The 21,281-nt window shown below is 43.3% G+C and overlaps 1 protein-coding gene across 15 annotated transcripts in view; it reads right to left on the reverse strand.

Moving 5' to 3' along the window:
* Nucleotides 1-21,281, reverse strand: part of baz2ba (bromodomain adjacent to zinc finger domain, 2Ba) — a 68,111-nt gene that overhangs the window by 41,604 nt on the left and 5,226 nt on the right. For all 15 annotated transcript variants that reach the window (XM_023154708.3, XM_076883990.1, XM_004543380.6 and 12 more), the window contains exon 2: nt 12,690-12,732. The gene's annotated coding sequence lies outside the window, so the exon portion shown is untranslated. The remainder of the gene's footprint in view (nt 1-12,689; nt 12,733-21,281) is intronic.

The raw sequence follows: 21,281 nt of genomic DNA on the forward strand, positions 1-21,281 counted from the left end.
GAAGGTCGATCCATGACTGAAAGTGTTCCCTTGTGTGTCTGTTTCTATCCAGGTATGCTTTTCTGCATCAGTAGTGTGTTTAAGATCACTGGCAAGATGTTGCCAATCAGATGCTTTCCAGATGGTAGTGGATGCTTGATCAAAATCTGACAGCACTTTTCTGTGTTCATAATTCCATCAACTTTTTCAAGATCTCCAACATCACTGGCTGTAATGCAGCCCCAAACCATGACAGAGCCTCCGCCTGTTTTACACATGGCCACAGACATTCACTGTGGTACCTTTCTCCTGACCTTCTTTGTGGAAACTGAAACAATTTCAAACAGAAGTTTAAAATTCGGATTCCCTCCATGAGACCTGTTGTCAGTGATTTTCAGTCCAGTTCTTGTTTAATTTGGCATAGCTCAGTCTTTTCTCATGTGCTGTAGATAGTCTTTAGGCCTGTCAGCCCGTCTTTTGTCCTCCACTTGTTTCGTTTTTTTTAAAAGACGCACTGCACATCATGCTGAAGTATGACATGTTTTCAGTTGTTTAAGAATCACCTTTTTGATGCACTAGTAGTTTATGGCTCTCAAACTATTCTTTGGCATTTTTCATAGATTCAACTAAAGAAATGGGAACAAATTATGAGGGCTGCTAGTAAGAAAGTGCCTAAATCTCAATTTAAAAATTGGATCTTTGGTAAACACTTGGTTACCCTTTGTGTGATTCCATTTTTATGCTTGAATGATTCATAGGTCAGTGTTACGTGGCTCAATAAACAAACAAACAAACAAACACATTTTTTAATCTACTTATTCCTTATCTTTTCACTGTTTATATGAGTGATGGATCAAATATTGTGATGTGAGACAACGCTGAAATGGTTTGGCTCTGATGTGCTGTAAAATATAAACATATGGATAAGTACAAAGATATGAATATCTTGCTAAATTTCTGTTTTAGAAGAAAGAAGAATGTAATTTTCACCTTCAAAAAAGTGAAAACTACAAATTATACAACATGGGATATCTGTGGAGATAAAAAAAAAAACCCTTGGTGGTGCTAACACATTATTACACGAGTGTTAACGATGATATGAAAAGATGTTATAAGAGAACAAAAAAACCCACTACTATACTGTAACAACAACACGCTATGTGATTAGGCGAGGTCATGATAACATAAACAGCAATCTAAATATATTTTAATGAGGACCAGGCAGCAAATAGTCACTATGCTTACTGCTGGCTGTAGTGTCATAAAGACTTGTAATGTTGTCTGCTGCCCCCAATAATGAGAGCGGTTTGTAAAGACAAGAGGTTTTTTTTTTTAGACTATAACGCCCAAACATATTGGAGGGGGGTTAGATGGAACAAAGGACCCGAGCCAGGATTAAATCAGAGACGTTGTGCACACTTGGAACGCATCTTGGCCATAAACGGGCATCAAGACTAACCAAATGTTGTTTATTTTCACACGTGCCTGTAATTGCAACAATAAGATATGTTGGTGAAAAAAGTATGTGTTTTCTGTTTTTATGACTGTTGAGAAAAATAATTCAAGTTGCTATGTAACTTGCCAAAATGCACGCAGCTGGCAAGCATGTGACCAACGAAAAACAATTTTCACTTGTTCCAAATTCAAAATAAAAGATATCGTCCTTTTTCTTTTCTTTCTTTTAACCACATCAAAAAAAAAACAAAGAAACTTAGTGTGACCTTCAAGAAACTGTAAAAGGTACATGTTCAACAAAAGATAGCAAGAAACTGACACGAAAACAAGACCATACTATTATAAGACCTCTTTGTTTCTGCATCTGAGCTGGCTTAAAATGAGACAACTCAAGGAAATTCACAGTTCAGTGAGCTGAGATTAAGACCAGAACTGTACAACACTGTGGTCACCACAGTTTGCCTCGAGGCATGCATAATGTTACTCTGACATGGTTTGTTCTGTCTTTCTGTGCTGTTATTGTGACATCTGATGCCATGCAGTTTGGAATAAATGGTCATGGCAAAAAAGAAAAAAGAATCAAGGCATGACATTTGACAAGTGCTATCATCCAATCCTTGTGTTCTTGTAAATGTGACCCTGCCTATACCCTTCCAGTGTTATCAAATGGCAAAATTGGGACATCATGTGCCAAAAACCTCTATTTTTTTCTACACCCAAGCAAAATTTGTACTAAATTTCATTAAACATTTCACATGAATTAGGGGGAAAAAGCACTTTCCTTTCAGTGCAGTTCAAAGTGTGATAAAACATGACACTTATATAACAAAAGCAGTATCATAATGGGAAACAGCTTCATTTTTCCAGTATCACCTTTCTGTGGCTCTATCCAGGACATTTTCCTCCCTCCTGGGGGCAAATGTTGAAGACCCTTTTAAAAGTCCAGCTGTGCCTTAAAAGAGTTAGTCACACCAGCAATGGGGTGCTTTGAAATGGTGTGCAGAATATCCACCAAGTAGTGCTCCTTTTCCCCCCCCCTTGACATGGCCCTATTTCCTGTATCACCACACTTCCCCTGTGTGATTTCATATAAAAAGCCAAAATATTTGAGTCTCCATTGTCGACTGTGTCAAACCCAGCTTTGACATTACTGCGCTGCAATTGCACTCCCCCAGGTGGATCTACACATGACATACGCACACACACTCATATGCACTTGCACACACTCACACTGACACTCGCAGTTACCTGTGTTCAACTGTCTTTTCATGTGAAACTAGACCCATAACTCCACCCTCTGGATCCTAACACTTCCTTTTAGTTGAGCCAATCGCAAAGCTTGCCATCAGCCCCCGTCTTGTTACCTGATATTATTTCAGGAGGAGTTAAGGAGAGCAAAGAATAGTGTTGGCTCTACATGAATGTCTGCTTGTTTTTTTTGTGCGCGTGTGTGTGTGTATCTGTGCTTGTGTCATGACGAGTAGATTCCTTGTGTAGCGAGGCTGAAACCGAAGCTGCCTGGGCCTGTTGTTGATAGCTGTGTCTCACCCACTCAGTGCCCCAGAGGGAGTCAGGACCAAGACCACTGCTCAGGGTCTGTCTGTTCACACACATGAAACACGGGCTTAGATTACACAGAGCTCAAATATGACTCATCCCAAGGAGGGGGTGGAGGAAGGCCTTCTCTGTTGTTTTGCACAAAAAGCGTGCGCACACGCAGACACACACTGCCCGCAATGATAGCTACATCACAGGCTCAGGAAGAAAGGACCTTGTGGTTCCACACACCTGCCAAAGACAGATGTTAAGAATAAATCAGAGAGAAGCTCAGAGTGAAGAGAAACTCCACACAGCCGTAACTCCACTAACTCACTGCACACTACACTAACTGGAGAGCAAACAGCTGCACATGACAACACACACCAGTGATGAAAGTAACAATAGCATGCATGCACCTGACATGCATACAGAAAGAGGCTACAACAAGGGTGGGAGAAAGAGTGTATTCAAAGTTTCTGTCTCACGCCCTCCGCTGGTGTTTTTTAGCGCTACTTTGCCGCCGTGTAACCAGCTCCCGTCCTCTCTGGAACTGAGGGTGTTTAAGTGCAATTGTTCTGGAAGAAGTCAAAATCCTCCAACGACAGACAAACAAGTCACAACAAGGCTGAAAGCGGTGTGGGTGGTTTTGGAGAGGAAGCTCGTTTTTCCGCTGCTGACTAAGTGAATTTCATGATTTCTTCATGTAAATATAGCACCACTGGGTTATGAAGAATCAACACTTACAAAGCCTGCCCTTTAACTTGTTGCAACGCAGAATAATATGCTCAAAATCTATTTTAAGGGCACTGTGACCTCTAAAAGCACAATTTAAACACCTACACAATATCATCCTACATCCTGTCAGTCATTGTGGCATACTTCCTGGTTCCAGAAATGATGTGTCAAAAAAAGAAAACTTAGATGCATTCACAGACAAGACTGCGGCTTTTGTCTGTGCTGGCACCTATGTCTAGGAGCAGCCGTGTTACTCCTTTTTTTATTATCAATTGACTAGCAAAGGCAGAGTGGCGTATGTAAGTGATGCGTACATGGCATGCATGGGTGTCATAAACAGACACCCTTTATGCTCTGTGGCCCAGAAATAGTGAGTTAACCAACGACAATTTGACTTTATCTCTCTGCGTGCTATCCTGAAATTCCAGCCTACTGGTAAACGCCAACTATGTGGCATCCTGTCACACTACAAAATGCATCTACGTGTACACGTGCGGTTGTTCGGACGTGCGCCGACTCAGGAAAGAAGAAGCGAGTGTGCGTGCTTTGCTTTCTCAAGGGGGACTTTTAAATTACGTTTGTGCAGAACTGAAAAACCGATGCAAGGAGAGTTAAAATTCATTCACAAAGAGTATCACTGGAGGTATTTAAATATCCAGTTAAAAAAAAAGTTTACTCCTGTCCACCATGCTTACAATTATTTGGCAGGATAAATCCCAACTCTGTCCCCTGCGATGCCGATGAGTCTAACATCCATGACTCAAGAGGTCAGGCGGCCCATGCAGGCTGGGAATTACGGGGTTAAGGGGATGAAACCAAGTGTGTAATGTGAGAAGACATGCCAACATGGCTTCTCAGGCAACAAACAGAAAGGCGACAAACATATCTCGGTGATTACGGGGAACGTGAGGTATGTTGGGAAGAAAGACTGTCACGTCATCCATGAGGGCAAGCTGGAAGAAGAATTGCAGTGGCTTTTTGAACTGGCTGAGTTTAGACATGTTAATCAGTAACAGCCTGTTGTACTTCAGACGGGAGGAGAGTGAGCACTGGGGTGTGTTTGCGTGTGTGTTTGTGTGTGTCTGGCACGTCCAACACCACTTGGATTTGAGCTGGGTTGAAGAAAGCGAAAGCTCCAGACCAAGAGATGATCCATCTGGACTGTTTCCTTACAAAACATATGGAAAAATGCAGAAGCTTTTTTTTTTTTCCCTTTTTCCGCCCACAATAGCTATTAATATCGAGCACAGAGCATTTGCTCATGCCCCACTAAGGATTGGAATCCCTTCTGAAACACAGTCATCTTGGAGGATTAGAAAAAAGTGGCCAGGCATTTTCACACACTCACCACATGTATTCTCTGTGTGCAAATATTATAATATAGTCCCATAAACGCTTACAGTAAACTAATTGATGGAACTAAACATATTATTCTCCCAGACACACACACATACATACACATACACGAAAAACACACACACACACACACACACACACACACACAAACACAGACAGGATTTAGGTAAACTGAAATGACGTAATCTGAACCCACAGACATGACATGACTTATTTTGCTCAAGTCATCTGAACAAAGATAGCTTTTCTTTTCCGCTTTGGAAATAATTCTCGCGTGCATCAGCAAGGACCCCTAAATAATCACACCAACTACCTGACAGCAATTGTCCACAGCAGCGCTGAAACCTGTGTTACAATGACAGCTCTGTAAATTGTTTTAATTATAGCCAACACAGATAACAGCCTGTGGAAACATCACCCTTTTCTTCAAGTCTTTTTGTGCAAGATGCAAACATACAGTATTCCCTGAAAATCGCAGCTTGTTATGTGTGTATGTGTGTGCACATATATGCGTGTGTGTGTGTGCGCGCGCGCATGTGAATACAATATTCATTTTGCTGCAGGAGGACAATCTATGCATAACAATGAGAAGCGCTAATGAAATCAGCCATCAACCTGCGATACATACATATTAAAGCAGGACCTCAGAGTGTCATTCGCTTAGTGCATCATTTGTTCCCAGTCGGTTTTTTCTCTCTGCCACCTGACCTTTAGAGTATGTACCCCCCCCCCCCCCCACACACACACACACCCCCTTCACTTCTCCACGCTAAAAATAGGAAGTGTACCTGCAGTACTGTGGCATTAAGCATACACATGTGTGTGTGCATGTCATTGCAGCACTGCACGAACATCATGACAATTCATTTAGAAATGTATACAGCACTGATTTTGGCACAAATGTTCGTTTTTAGGATTCATACACAGACAACTAGTGACTGTCTCCTCCAAGTTGAGAGATCTGACGATCACCTCTTAACGGATGATGTCAGCATTACAAATGTTAACCACTGTCAGAGCTGAACCTTTAGTATAATGTCATATCATCCCAACTGCCAGGCGATCATGCTCCTCCCTTCCCTCTAAGCGTGCTTCGTGGCTATGGTCCCTCTGTCTCTCCCTCTCTCTCCCTAACCCCCACCCCCACGCTGGCAGGGAAATGGATCCCTCCACCTGACAGTGGCCATTTTGAGGCTTCTCTCCTCTCCTCTCTACCCCTGCTTCCTGGTAAACAATGGGAGAGGGATAATTGATCAAACAGCCAGGGAACCCTCCGAGCAGGGGAAGGTCACCGCCCGCCAGCCTAGCTCACTGTGAAGGAGGAGGGGTGTGTGTGTGTGTGTGTGTGTGTGTGTGTGTGTGTGTGTGTGTGTGTGTGTGTTTGGGGGGGGTGTCAGTATGTGTATGAACATTTGTCTGTGTGTATATGTTTTGTGTGTATGATTGTATTGCATCTATGAATGTTTTGTTGTGTATGGCCAACTGTGCAAAAAGGACACAGAGTATTTAGTGTCTATGTACAGTGTGTGTGTGTGTGCGTGTGTGTGGGGTGGGGGGGTGAAGGGGGTCTTTCTGACGCTCTTGAGCTGCCATTTTTCTTCCCTGACAAAGACTCCATCTGCCACAGAGCCATTTGCTGCCTCCCGAGTCGGCAGAGCATTCTGCACGCCGCGTTCACCTTGATGTCACCTCTACACAGCTCACGCCTTGCTGACGCTGTAGACACACACACACACACACACACACACACACACGCACGTACACACACTTGAACACACAACAACACACATTACCTTTTCTCTCATCTAACCAAAGATATATATGCTTAATGTCTCTCACTCACAAACACACACTTTCAGTTTTTGTCATGCACATATTATCTTGGCACTCTCTCTTCACACACACACACACACACACACACACACACACACACACACACACACACACACACACACACACACACACACACGCGCACATATTGAATGTGTATGTGTCAAGACAGCGGCCCTCCCTTTTCCTCTGCATGGCTGATATCACTGTGCAACCATCAGCGCTGTGCATTGTGGGAGTGTCTGTTGGGGCAGAGAGACGCGACAGGGGCTGAGGGATTCACACGCCTCTGAAAGACAGCCAGAGGGAGAGAGAGAGAGAGGGAGGGAGACAGGAGGGGAGGGAGGCAGAGAAAAGAGAGAGAGATACGAAGGGGGCCGGTAACTGGAAATGAGAGATGGCATTTTAAAGAGGAAGCTGAATTTCACCTGCAATTACCGTAGCTCCGGGGCACATGGCTCGGTTAAGAGACATTTCATTCCAAAGCCACTGCATATAGCTGCCGCACTGAGCCCTGAGAGGCGCATAAAGAAGCAGGGAGAGAGAAAATAGAGCGGTGGAAAACTCTCCTCTGCCCTAGATGGCCCTCAGCAGATGCAGTGATGAAAGAGTGGAGGCAGTCAGGGATGTTAACTGGTAAATGAAACCTAGCAGAAAGAGGTAGCATAGAAAGGAAAACAAAACAGAACTAAAGTAAGGAAAAACAGACAGATAAAGAGACAGAGAAAAGAAAATGGGTATCACATTCAGCAGGCCTCAACTCAACCATCTGCACACCAGACCAGACGGTTGAACTGGGACTCAGAGCGCACACGCACACGCACGCACAAACACATGTACACCCACTGAACAAAGAGAAAATCAAATCCAATAATCATAGACACTCACTCTCTCACAGTTAACTACAGGGAAAGCTGGCTATGTTTAATGATTAATATCATTCTTAGTATTCATTCTACTCTTTCGATGAAACCTAAACCCTCTCCCTCTATCTCTTCCTCTTTCTTCCTCTCAGAACTCCAAATCAAGCCATAATGGTTTCCCTGAGGCTCAGTGTCCTGGCTAGTTTCACCAGGCACACTGCTGTGTTTCATAGGAGAAGTGTGACTGCACAGAAACCGTAATGAGCTCTCACTGGGAGCTGGGGGCCTCCTGGCACAGCTAATGGCTTCTCCTGACTACAGCTGTATCCAGGTTACAACCTGGCCTGGCACAACAGGCCCTGGGATGCACAGGCCCAGTAGGGACAAACTATTCCCAGCCACAGGCACACAACGTAGGCAGAAAACGCATCCATAGCAGTGGACTGTGTTTAGTGTGTGGGTGTTTGAAGTAGAGAAGGAGGAAAGAAGACCTGGGGAAGAGAGTAAGGGGGCAGGAAGTGGGAGAGGATGTTGAGAGACAAGGGGTTGAGCAGAAACACAGACCAAGGAATACAGACAGTTGAAGACATGTGGTTTGGCCATAAATGCGGCAGATAGACCCAATAAACCTGAAAGCTTTCATAAGGGAAACAGCTGGTGTGTGTGTGTTTGTGTGTGTGTGTGTGTGTGTGTGTGTGTGTGTGTGTGTGTGTGTGTGTGTGTGTGTGTGTGTGTGTGTGTGTGTCTAAGACTGGCATGATATCAGATTTTCAACAAAATTATCATGTCCTATCTATCTATAAAGGTTAATATAAACATTAGGTCACCATGTCATTTTTGAGTACAGATCTCACCAACACTCCTTTCACAACCACAATGTGCAGACATGTCTTCCTTATTGGGGACAGAAAGGCAAGTCCTCATAATGTAAATCATTAAATTTTAAAGTGATGACATGTTGTCCAGTTAAGGTTAGGTTAAAGTACAGGGGAGTAAGGCAAAGCTAAGCTTGGAATTACTCTCCAGGAAAAGAATGGAAGTCAATGCAAGGCACTGTGGATGTTTATGTGTGTATGTAAGAGAAAGAGATGAGGAAACTCTGTGTGTGTGTGTGTGTGTGTGTGTGTGTGTGTGTGTGTGTGTGTGTGTGTGTGTGTGTGTGTGTGTGTGTGTTTGACTTGGTGGGGGGGTGTGGGGGGGTCTGCTTAATTATCTCCATAAGACAGTAACCCTGCATTTTCTAACAGCGCATGCATGCACAGACTAAGTACAGACAATAATGATGGCTTTTTATAATAACAACTCTGCTAATGATAACCAATTACTAATAGTCATATTAACCCATTTGGCTAAGCTTCCAAAATTAAAGCAAAACAAAACACAAAATCAGAACAATCAAGGACAAACAAACATCAAATTTAGAACATAATTGGCTTTAAAACCTTTAAATCTGGTGAACCATGTGACCCACAGAAAAAAAGACAACATCTGGGTTAGGCTGATGAAAGGGCCAAATGCTCTAAGATGACGTCGACAACTTTGCAAAAATGTCTTAGATACCATTTTCTACTCAGGGTGAGGGTAATGTGATTGGTAGGTTGGTAAGTAAGTGCAAGAGATGGCAAAGGATGGATCATCACTTGTTTTCAAACCTAACAGTGAAACAGGCATTAGAGCTGCGTCCAAGGAGCTCAAATTGCAATCCCGTTTGTATGCGGCTAAAAGGTTTGTGATGCATGGGGTTTAAAGGTCTACTCCTAATGTTTCATAAATTACTGGTATACAATTATGTTGCATTATGACACCCAGAACTCAGCATTGTATAGCCAACATCAAGCCCGTACTACAACAAATACAACACAGAGACATACACACACACTCCTGTTGTTGCCCTCTCTAGGAAAGCTCACAGCTTGGGTTCTTTAGCTCCTGTTTTGTCTGGCCTCCATTCAAAATGGCCCCCTCATGACCACGCACATTATGGTCCGGGCAGGCAGCCCCTGAGTGGACTGAGGCTCCCTGGGTGCAAGCAGTGATTCATGGCACAAGTGTCTGTAAAAGAGCAGCCTCACCCCACGCTACAGCCCTTCATGGGGACAAGAAGAGCAGAGGCTGTTTGGCAGTGGGGGTGAATCAAAAGTCTGGCTACAGGACTGAGCCCTGTCGAGATCATGCGGGCCAAGAGAGGCAGAAGGGGAACAGCCAGTGTGTTTCCTCATGTGCGTGTGTGTGTGTAGAAAGCATGAGTTTGAGTGAAAGCGACACAAAGACATGGATGGCTAAGCCCAAAGTAATGCTAGAGTGTGTCTGCTGAATCTACTCTGCTCCCTATCCCGAGGACAATCACACAGTAGCTTTTTAACAATCTTAGCTTCGAGGCAAGTACAAAGTACTAAATGTTTAGGAGTTATCTCTAACACTTCCCCAATCTAACAGAGCACCAGTTTAAAGGGCACTGGGAAAAAAGACACTGTGAGAAACAAAGAGGGCTCATGAATAAGAGCTGAAAAATGATAGTAGTTGCTAGGATTGATGAAACCCTATTCAGGTTTTGTGACAGGCAACGAGACACACAAATTCTTTCCCCTCAGGCTAGAAGGTGTAATTTCCCCTTCCACTGCCACAAGAGTCATGTAAAAAATTATCTATAGCTCAGTGACTGACTGCTTCGAAGTAATTCCAAGCAGTAATTTGTCCTTCTATCTATCTATCTATCTATCTATCTATCTATCTATCTTTTCAGAGACACTCAGAATAGAAACACTGGCATGCTACTCTGTTGTAACACACGGTGGGATGCAGATGGAAATGCTGGCCCCACAGGACACACACACACACACACACACACACACACACACACACACACACACACACACATAAAGAACGGACTGCTGTGGGGCTGACGCAAGACTATCTCTGTCTCACGTGTCTCTCCCCTACGGCCGCCCGCTGCTCCTGACCTTCGAGATGTTTTTCTCTCTCCTTCTCCCTCTCCCTTTATTCCTCTCTATTTCACACTCACATAACACACACACACACACACACACACACACACACACACACACACGCCTCCTTTTTCTGCACAGCTCCCAGCCACTCAGTATTTTGTCATTAAAAAGCATTGCATTTCAAGCTTGGATCAAGCAGATGGGGCTGCGTAAGCATTGCTGCTCCTTCGCACAGCACCTTGGCTTAAGTACAGATAGTTTACATGCAGTACGGCACTCTCGCTTAAACACGCGCACACAAACAGACATGCGAGCGCACACATGCACACGCACAACCTTCCTGGAACCGGAGAATCAGCCCGTTTGTGGATGGCTGCTTCACTCGGGTACTGTGCATCTCACTTGTGTGATGCCTAGCTGATGTGGCTGAATACTTTAAGACATGCTCTAAAAAATAACAGCGCTACACAGCAGACGAGGGTATCGTCTCTTAGCAGAGAAAGCCTCATTCTTATCCTAACATATTTTGTAGTCCTTTCCGTAGACCAGTGGTTCGTGCCTTGCAGTGGCAAAACACTGACATAAATACTCACATAAAGTTCAATGGGTTCATAACACACACAATTACACACCCACATGCGTACGTGAATGTAATATAATTATATCTCTGTGCCATTAGACACATTTCTCTGTCTTTCTTTCATTTTCTCTCACCCTCAACATTTGCATATTCCTTTGGGTGTTTGAGTTGAGCAGCTCTTTCCTTTTTCCCTCTCTTGTCTTCCAAGCAACAAATGTCAGCTAATTACACCATAGCTGTTTGGATGAGCTCCATCTTTCCCCTGTGCTCTGCTGTGCTTGTTCTCTATGGGGCTGCAGGAAGAGTCAGGCAGCCAAGACACCAGTTAGGAGCAGCCAGCTGTGGGGGTTGAGCTAGAAGGCTACCCCCCCCCCCACCCCACACACACACACACACACACACACACACACACACCCCACCACCACTACCCACCCCTAGAAATTGATTCCCCAAGAGAGGACTCATCAATACTTATCACAAATGATACAAGCAGCCCGCACCAACCTGCAGGGGATATAATGTATCATTCACAGCCAGAGATGAAGCAGTAATGGTTAGACCTGATAGAATCGGGTCTGCTAACGCACAAGGCTAAAAAGACAGTCACGGGCGAAACAAGTATTTCACTGAGCTCTGCATTCAGCAAAAACCTTCTTTTAAAAGATCCAATTTGATCTGGTGACACACTCACAGGCACAAGGCCATCAAGTCAGGCAGGAGAGAAAGTGCAAGTCATTGTCTGTGTGTGTGGAACAATAAACTGGCACACCACTTGGTGTGTGTGAAGTGAAGCCTTGAGGACGCAGCCGCGCCCCTGAGTACAGCTTGCTCTCACACACAGACACAGCGAGAAAACAGAGAAGGAAGAAAGAAAGGGTCTCAAAAAGGAGAAGATTAATGCTACACGCAGAAAGACACACAAACAACTAAACCCAATCCAAGATCCTAACCCAGAAGCACTGTCGGGCACAGTTAACACCCATTTACATTCAGTGTTGGGTCTGAAGAGATAGCAAACTCAAAGGATGTTTATTAGGCGCGTACGTTTCATACAAATATTCTGATTAGAATGGGAGAAATCTAATTAATTGCTTGATTCACTGAATGAACCCCGAATTTGTAATGTAATCATAACAACTGCTTTTCAAGGGGCTCTTGTTAAATTTAATTGGGGGAGAAGAAAAAATACATCCTCTTTCACTGAATGAATGAAAATCAAATTAGGCCTGAAACTGGAGGAGTCTGCAAGTTTGTTCTGTTGCGCCATAAAAAAAAAAGAAATTATTTTTTAAAAACCACTGTAAAAGCAGAAGTGTGTGACAATGTATATTTTCAAAAGTCACGCATCAACTATTTTGTAACATGCATTTTGGGCAGTGTGAGAGATTTTAGAGATGCACTTACTGTTACAGGTGTCTTCAGCTCTTTGACATCACTGCTGTAACACCTGGGGAAAAGCAGAAACAAGAGATCACTGTGGTTCGGGCCGAATACAACAATCTGACTCATAAGAAGAGCAGCATTCTCAAAACGGGCAATTTTGATATAGTACTATGAAGCTTTTTTCTCTTCTTCTTTCATTTCACGACCTGAAAGCTGGCGGAGGCCCTAAAAACTACTTGCACTTCAAAGTTACAGTTACACAGCTTAGTATTTGTGGTTTTCCAGACACATCAAAGGAAAAAAATACAGTGACGTCTGAAACACAGCTGTGGCTACACACACACACACACACACACACACACACACACACACACACACACACACACACACACACACAAACAGAAAGATATTCACACCCACAAAAAGTCTCTTTCTCCCTGAGCCCGTTCTTGCAAAACCTGTTTGTTAGAACTGAATCTAGACATTGGAGCTTCAAGTGTGAGGATATTTTCCCTAAACACAAGACAGTTCTTGCAGAGAACCAAGCCTTACCAGCGTTCTCACGCCCATCTCTCATGCATTGTCTCTAAGGCCCTCCTGTGCACTTACAGACCGGGCTTAATCTGAGCAGCTCACCATAACAGACAACACCCTGCTTTGTATATCACACTACAGTGCAGTTTTTACAACTTTCATTTACGCTGATATAACCTCGTGTTGAATAAAAAGAACAGCTGAAGGACAGCTTTCGATTATGAGTTATAACTGGTGTCAGCAAGGTTAGGTGGGATCAGAATGCAGTACCTACAAATGTCACGGCTCCCTGTACACATGCACACAGACTCAGGGAAGCAGACATTTCCAGACACAGCAACACACAAGCAGTGTTAAAGCATGTGTGGGTAGCTATCTAACAAGGTTTTGTTGTCAGTAAACACATCCATCTGGTCAACAGCAACTGAATCAAGTCTGGTGGATGCCTCAGCGGCACGGATGTGGTCAGATATTACAATAATAGTTAAAGCTATCCTTTTTCCTACAAAGTTCCCGTCTTTTCTGTTAACGTCACTTGCTCAAATGGTAAAAAGAAAGGGAGTATGTTACAAGTAAGTAAGTCATTTTGTCTGTCCAGATGCCTTCAAGTGTTTCCAAAGTCTGTGGTACACAGTGCAACGCATGTCTGTCATTACAACTCAATGTATCACTGAACAGAAATCACCTAGACTGACTGTGTTGGTAATAACCGAACTGATCGAACTGTAATGGTTCCCCTCATTATCTGTTCTCTTACACAAACACACACACACACACACACAAACACACACACACACACACACACACACACACACACACACACACACACACACACACACACACACACACACACACACACACACACACCATCACAAACTACAGGCACACACAAATACTTTGATAACTCATCGCAGTGATAATGATAACAGAGAGCCAGGTAGGCTGAATTCATCTTCAGCTTTTTTCATAAAGGCCTATTAGTGGATGATTAAAGGATCTCTGCTCACAGGACTTCACCACAGAAAATGATTTGCCAGCCACGAGGCAGGTGAATTACACTGGATAAGAAAGCCAGTGCTGTCTGCCATCATTTGCCTCACTGAGAATCAGGCTGTTAGTCTATTAACCTCATTTTATGGTAGGATCTTACCAGTTTTACATCAAACATTACAAAACACTCTTTTCCTGTGACTGCAGCCTTGTTCCGCTGCTATGTCCTCATAAATTATGTCAGGGCATTGTATTAAGTCTGCAGCAAACAATTAATTAATTATGGATTCATCTTTTTCAATTAGCTAATAGTTAATTTGGCATATAAAATATTGAAAGGGTGTAATAAATATACATTAAAATCTTCATAAAGTCCAATATGACATAAATAAAACTGCTTGCCCAAGCCCTTTAGATGGATTTTACTACAACAGAAAGACAAAAAGAAAGAAGGCAGAAAAAGTACAAAACAGTTGAAGCCAAAGTCAATGCCAAGCAAAACATTAATCAACTACAAGTTTGAGTGAAACATGATGTGAAAACTTCAAAGCGCTATTTACAGTTGAACAAATACAAATCATCACGAATGCAAAAAGGTTCACCTCAGCATTAATTTAGTGTGACAGAATTCACATAGCCGTGCTTTCTGAGTAACACCGAGATATTTGAATGTCTATATATACAAGTGATCCAACAAAATCGGTGCCCTAAGTTATGCCGGTGAATTTATTACTTTTTGAGTAACAATCCGAATGTCAATTTAATAATAGCCATGATTGCTTAGTCATTTCCATTTAATTAATGTGAAGGCAAATAAAACCAAACACACATACACACACAAAGAACTATCTCCAAAGTAATAATTACCAGCATTTAAACTCCAGGCATGCTTGCACATGGACAGCGTACAACCTAACTGCTATGATGTCTCCCTGAATTGTCTTGTTTGGTTACTCTAATCTACCCCTGTTGCCTCAGCCAAACAGATGTTGACTTTACTTTAAGATTCATACAACCGCTCTCAGGCATCCACACAGGGTTAAATAGAGGGGTCAAAAGAAAGAAAGAAAGAAAGAAAGAAAGAAAGAAAGAAAGAAAGAAAGAAAGAAAGAAAGAAAGAAAGAAAGAAAGAAAGAAAGAAAGAGTCACGTGAGCCTTCATTTATGAACAAGCTGCTGGTATTTGAGCACGGAAAACAAGTGTACTCTGAAAATATACATATTGAGATTGGCCTAAAATCCCCTGCTTTTTAATATTTGATGCATTGTTAGACGAGCGACACTGGCGAGGTGTTTGTCTCTGTTGTCTCTGCTGATCTCTGGCACACCGGGCCCTGTGGGAGTGAGTTAGTGAGACTTGGCCGCAGACATTTTCCTGAAGCCCCCAGAACAAAACAGGCAAGTCTTGACAGTCTGTCCGCCACCGAGTCGTCACACAATCAGTTGCAGGAAACCAATCCCTAAATAGCAGTGATTCATCTCTTCATCACACACAATGCCAGTACACAGTGCACAAAGAAGCTCTCTCTTCCTCTCTCCCTCTCTCTCTCTCTGTCTTACCCTATCTGCCCCCCCTCCCTCCCTCCCTCCCTCAGTATGGTCTCTCATGCTGCTTAAAAATAAGTGCTTCTCCCAGCTTTCTTTGCCCTGTGATTTACTGGCAGTGTTTAACTGCAGGGCAGCATCTTTTATCGTTACATGATCTGGGGCTGAAAGCTGACAAAATGGAATCTCTGCGCAAGTACTTTTGTATGTGAGCAAGTGTACGTTCAGGGGAAAGATGGGAACGAGACGAGGAATAAAGAACTTATGTGAGAAACGTTTGCCTAAGTGCAATTCAAATCCCTCCAGCCTCCCAGTGCCGCGTGTATGTGTGAATATACGTGTGTGTTTATCATTCCCCTAAATGGTTTCTTCCTTGACTTGATGGAGCAAGTGCCATCTCGAGGGAACGGGTTACACCACACACTGGAGTAAAGCCCTTTGAGACCAATGAAAAGCTCTGAACATTAGTGCAATCCATTTGTGTGAGCTAGAATATATATATATATATATATATATGTGTGTGTGTGTGCGTGTGTAATTCCAGTCTTGATTGTATGCTTCGCCCTTTTAGTGCCATGTATGCGCGCATGTTTTTGTGTTGCCATGATAACTTTTCTCTTCGCTGCATTAAGCAATACACCTCCATTTCCTGCTTTTCTTTGCAGGATCTGTCATTACTGAGTACTGACTTCAGTTGCACTTTGATACCAAAAATGCAAGCAGCTGAATGCTGGTGCATGCTCATGGTAGCGCAGGCCTACACAACAGGTTTAGCGTATCGCCACAGCCTTGATGATCCATCAGGATGACGTGTGAAGGTCAGAGTAGCCGTGACCAACACAGCTGTCACATCTCCTCCCAGCACCCTCTTGGCTAACTGGCCTTCCAAAACACTCAGCACAAAACATGGCCAACTGGGGGAGTACAGGGGCCAGGGCCAACAGAACATGCCTATAACCCTGACTGGGCTTGCATTCGCACTCCATGCTGTAACACAAGATGCTGCAAAGAGGCAAATCAGAGCTGTTTTTCTGCAACGGCAATGCAACTATGACAAGAGAAACCGGCAATGGAAAAACATTATGACATCTATTAGTAGTGGCTTTTAAAATTTAATTCAACAGCCGATAAAGCCGCAGTTTTAAATGACTACCAGAGGAAGATACAGTGGAGCTGTGTGGAGAGCAGATGTGAATCCACTTTGATTTCCGTGCCTGTGTGTGTGTGCGTGCGCTCGTGTGTGTGTGCGTGTAGCTTCTATTAAATGGATCTGCTGTCTCCTTGATCAAGGGAGTCAATAAAGGGCCAGTGCTGTCAAACCCTCAGGGGTAAGTGTGTATGCACATGTGTGTTCATGTTTGTCCATGCATGCATGTGTGGCTGTGTGTGGTTGTGTGTACTTGTGTGTTACGGACAGATTTTGAAGTACTCTGACAGGTGAGTGATTGAGTGCTTTCATTTCCCTCCAGCGACAACAAGACACTCGCACACAAACACCTGCGCAGCACGCACACACACACACACACACACACACACACACACACACACACACACACACACACACACACACAGTGGTGGATGAAGAGAGAAAGAGAGAGAGCTGTTGTTTCCTAAAGGATGCTGCTCCTGCCTGCATGCTTAAATTAGCTCTAAATGTTTGGATTACACACGGGAGCTCTCACAGAGGATTTAGCAGCCATAGCCTAGAGTCCAGGGGATGTGTGGATGTTTCCATCTACGCACACGCACACACGTGCACACACACACACAAACACATGCACAAAACGAGTCCACACACAGATCACAAACATAAGTCACTCAAATATTACTCCATACATTCTGTAAACACTTGACAACACAATTTAAGTTTCATCCAGTGTGGACTAAAGATGGAGGGATGCTAGCAATTTAAAAAGCAACACACAGCTTTAAATGGTGTAAACAGGAACAACACACATCATTTCATTCATCAGGTTTTTTTTTTTTTTTGCTATGGGCAGAAAATGTTTTCTCATTACGCTTTTTTTTAGTGCAGTCTCGGCTTCTGTTGGTGGGGGGAGGATGGAGTATGCCAGCAGACGCAGAGACGGGGAGAGAAAAGGAGGAGAGAAAAAGAAGGGGAATGAGGGAGGTCAGCGCCCCCAGTCTCAGATAAAGGCCCTCTCCCTCCCTTCTGCCTCAGCTTTTCGAAGCCCCTGCCAGGATCGAGAGGCGTCTCACGTTACAGCTGTCTCTCAGTGTCATCGTTCAGAAAGAGAGCGCACAAGCAAAGAGCGGGAGAGAGACAGAGAGAGGGAAGGACAGACAGAGACACAGAGAAAAAGAAAGCGGGACAATGCCACAGACTGAGCAGGGCTAGGCTTTCGTAGCTGGACAAGAAAGGAAAAAACAAACCAAAAAAACAGCAGCAGCAGGTTAAACCGGATGAGGAAACCTTTGTGATTTGTAATGTTAATGCAACATAGATTTTCAGTACAATGTAAGAGCATTTCGAAATGACTGACATGTGCTTTGACCTTTTCAAGACTAATTATTTCAAAATGTAGTGTGAACGCAGCTAGTCAGATCATTTCCTCTATGCCACCTGGGACTAACTGAACACTCACAATTTCCTAAGAAGAAGAAAAGGGGCAAATTATTGCCTTTAATACCTGGTGTCGTGTGCAGTGAGACGAGAGAAAGAGAAACACGCTGTCCTTAAGAAAAGAACAGGGCTATAAGAATGCATGCTAAAGGGCTTTTGCAGATTAGCCATTGGTGAGTTGCCTCTCTGCTCACGAGTATCCCTTTTTAACCTTAAAATGCTAAAAACAGCCGCTTGTTCCAGGTCCAGTAATGACTAATCCAATGACTGCCAGCATTTTCAGCTTGCACTACAAACACTGTAAGGCCTTGCAGTTCAGTTCTGAGTTAAGTTACATTTAGAGTCGATGATCATTTCTTCTCCACAATTTTGTTTTCTGAAGAAAAACACAGGATAGCCCCCTCAATTCATAAAAACTTTATGAAGGAAAAGGTGCTGTATGCGCACATTTTTACTCCAAACTATAGCGCTTACACAGCCGACTCAGTGCGAGGTGATCCTATCAGCGTGTTTTACATAAAACACGGTTCTCAACAAATGCACATATAGCTACTGCACAGCTCCAAACTGCTTTTCTATTTGTTTTTCCTCTCTCCTTGTCATTTCTCATGGCGTTTGTGTAGGAGTTAAATATTTTAAATTCTGGCTTAGCTTCAAGCACGCTTTGCCAGCGCAGCTAAAATAAAAAGCCTTTGTGGCAGCAGTGACCAGATTTTAAATGCTGAAGAAGATCAATAAATGGGGGGCTGTCGAGGCACAATCTCATGCATTTGTGTGTACACGTTAGTGTATGTGTGTGCTGTCCCTATACATAAATGCCTGTGTTGTGACAGCAAGTGTGTGTGCGTGTGCCTGTGTACGTGCGCCTTAACACCCACCGAAGCTCACAGCTCCCCTGCCTGCAACAAGCTATTCTATAGTATCATCAAAAACCCCACTGACCCAGGAGGCACACCAATAGAGAAACCAATTCCGACATCCGAAACATTCTTCCCATTTCTTTTCCCATTCCCAGTATCCTTCCCCATCCAAGCACAGCCAGCATGGGAGAATGCAAGAGAAATGTGTAAGTATAGGCCCCCTGCTGCAGATGTCAAGGTGTGGAAAACATCAGACTAAATAGCAGGTTTTCCAGACCTCAATGCCAATTCCATAATCAAGTCCCTGCGCAAGAAAATGTTGGTAAGCGAGACAGGGAGGACAAGGTGGGAGAAAAATGACAGAAAAATCCAATCCAGCCTCCTTCAGCTAATGTTAAGAGACTCTGAATGTATCTATTTCACAAAGCCAAGAAACACTGATGTGATTTCTTTTCAAGAAAATAAATGCTTTCATTATGCTGCCATCTTTCTTGCCACTCTTGCTTTTTATAAAGGCCACCTTAAATGGATGCTTTCAGCTCACATAAAGTGATAACCTTCTTTGCTACGTCTTTAGCACATGCAGCACAGACACACAATTATGAGGACTTGCATGCTCGCCGCTGTGTGGCACGGAGATACACACAAAGTACATCTGTATTTTTCGCATCCTCACTAATGTATAAAACAAAAACAGCCATGAAGTGGAAAAATCATCAGGACCTTTAGAGACTTCATTAAAAGAAACTAGCCTGGACTTCCCAAACAAGGCATCTCTTTGGAGGGGGAAAATCAACCTTTTCACCTTGCTGGTGGAAAAACAGGCATCCCAACGAGACAGAGCATGCACAAACAACCTTGACTTTCATCAAGGAAATTCTCACATTGAATGATAAATAGAGGCCCAGGGGACGAACGGCAAAGAAGCAGCTTATCGCCTTTCCCTCCCAAATTTGGCCGCTCTGTCTTCTGTCTCCTGAAAGTCAACGCCGGGTGACCCACTTGCACTTTACACTGCTTATTGTTCGGTAATTAATCCACCATATGTAATCCACACAGAAATGTAGAAAAAATAAAATGGGTGTTGATTTGTTTAGTCTTAATTAAGAGTTGAGATTGTTTACTTGCTTCTACAACAGAAAGGCATATGCCCAATCTCATTAGTCTGTTTTTTTTTTAAACGTAGCTGCATTTCTCACTGTACAGATGGATGCAGATAACTCAGCAAAAGGACAGGCACAATATTAGAAGAGGCTCACTTTAAAAGCTGCTGTCACCAAGCATGCACTTTAGACAATTATTTGTGGATCCTGATGACTATCGGGACGTTCAGAGAACAGGCAGTGTTACCAAAATAGCAAGGTAACATAAGGTTAGGTAGATCAACTGAGAGCTCACCAACTTCCCAGCTGAGAGGACATTAACCTGCGAGGCCATGTGGACACGTATCAATAAGTGATCTGCCTGCATGGGCCTCTAACACACGGCTCACAGCACTAGACCGAGACGAGGACAGAGAAGCTTCAATTTGATCTGTAACAATATGACGCATTGTTAATCTAATGCATGGAAGCTTTTAAGGCTTTTGCTAAAATGCTGCTTCTTCTCAAAGGACCATTAGTCTTTCCAGGATTAATGTCTACTTCAAAAACATCTGTTAAAGTCCTCAGTTTCTTGGTGCATTATTTCATTTGTCATTATTTTATTTTTTTGCTTGTGCATGCACATTCACGAGTAAAAGACTGACCGACGACTGGGAGTGTGTCTTGCATTAGTTCTTGAAGGATCTGGTTAACACAGAGCAGATCTCTACTTCCTCTTTAAATTTCACAGCTCTGTGTCAGCGCTAACATGCAGAGATTTGACAGGGCTCCCAGATGGCCATTATTATCGATAGATTGTTTGCAGATCTTATTAATCTCTGACTAAATATAACTTACTGACATCAATGCATTGAAACATTTAGGCTGACTGAAGCACTTCAGACAGAGCTTAGTAAATATTTCAGTAATATACATGTGTATGGTAATGTGAAAGTTTATTTTTGTCTTTCATTATCAGTTCAGCCTCCTGCTGTTGTGGTTAAAGAATGCATAAATCA

Source organism: Maylandia zebra, linkage group LG1 (assembly GCF_041146795.1).
Source record: "Maylandia zebra isolate NMK-2024a linkage group LG1, Mzebra_GT3a, whole genome shotgun sequence".
NCBI lineage: Eukaryota > Metazoa > Chordata > Actinopteri > Cichliformes > Cichlidae > Maylandia > Maylandia zebra.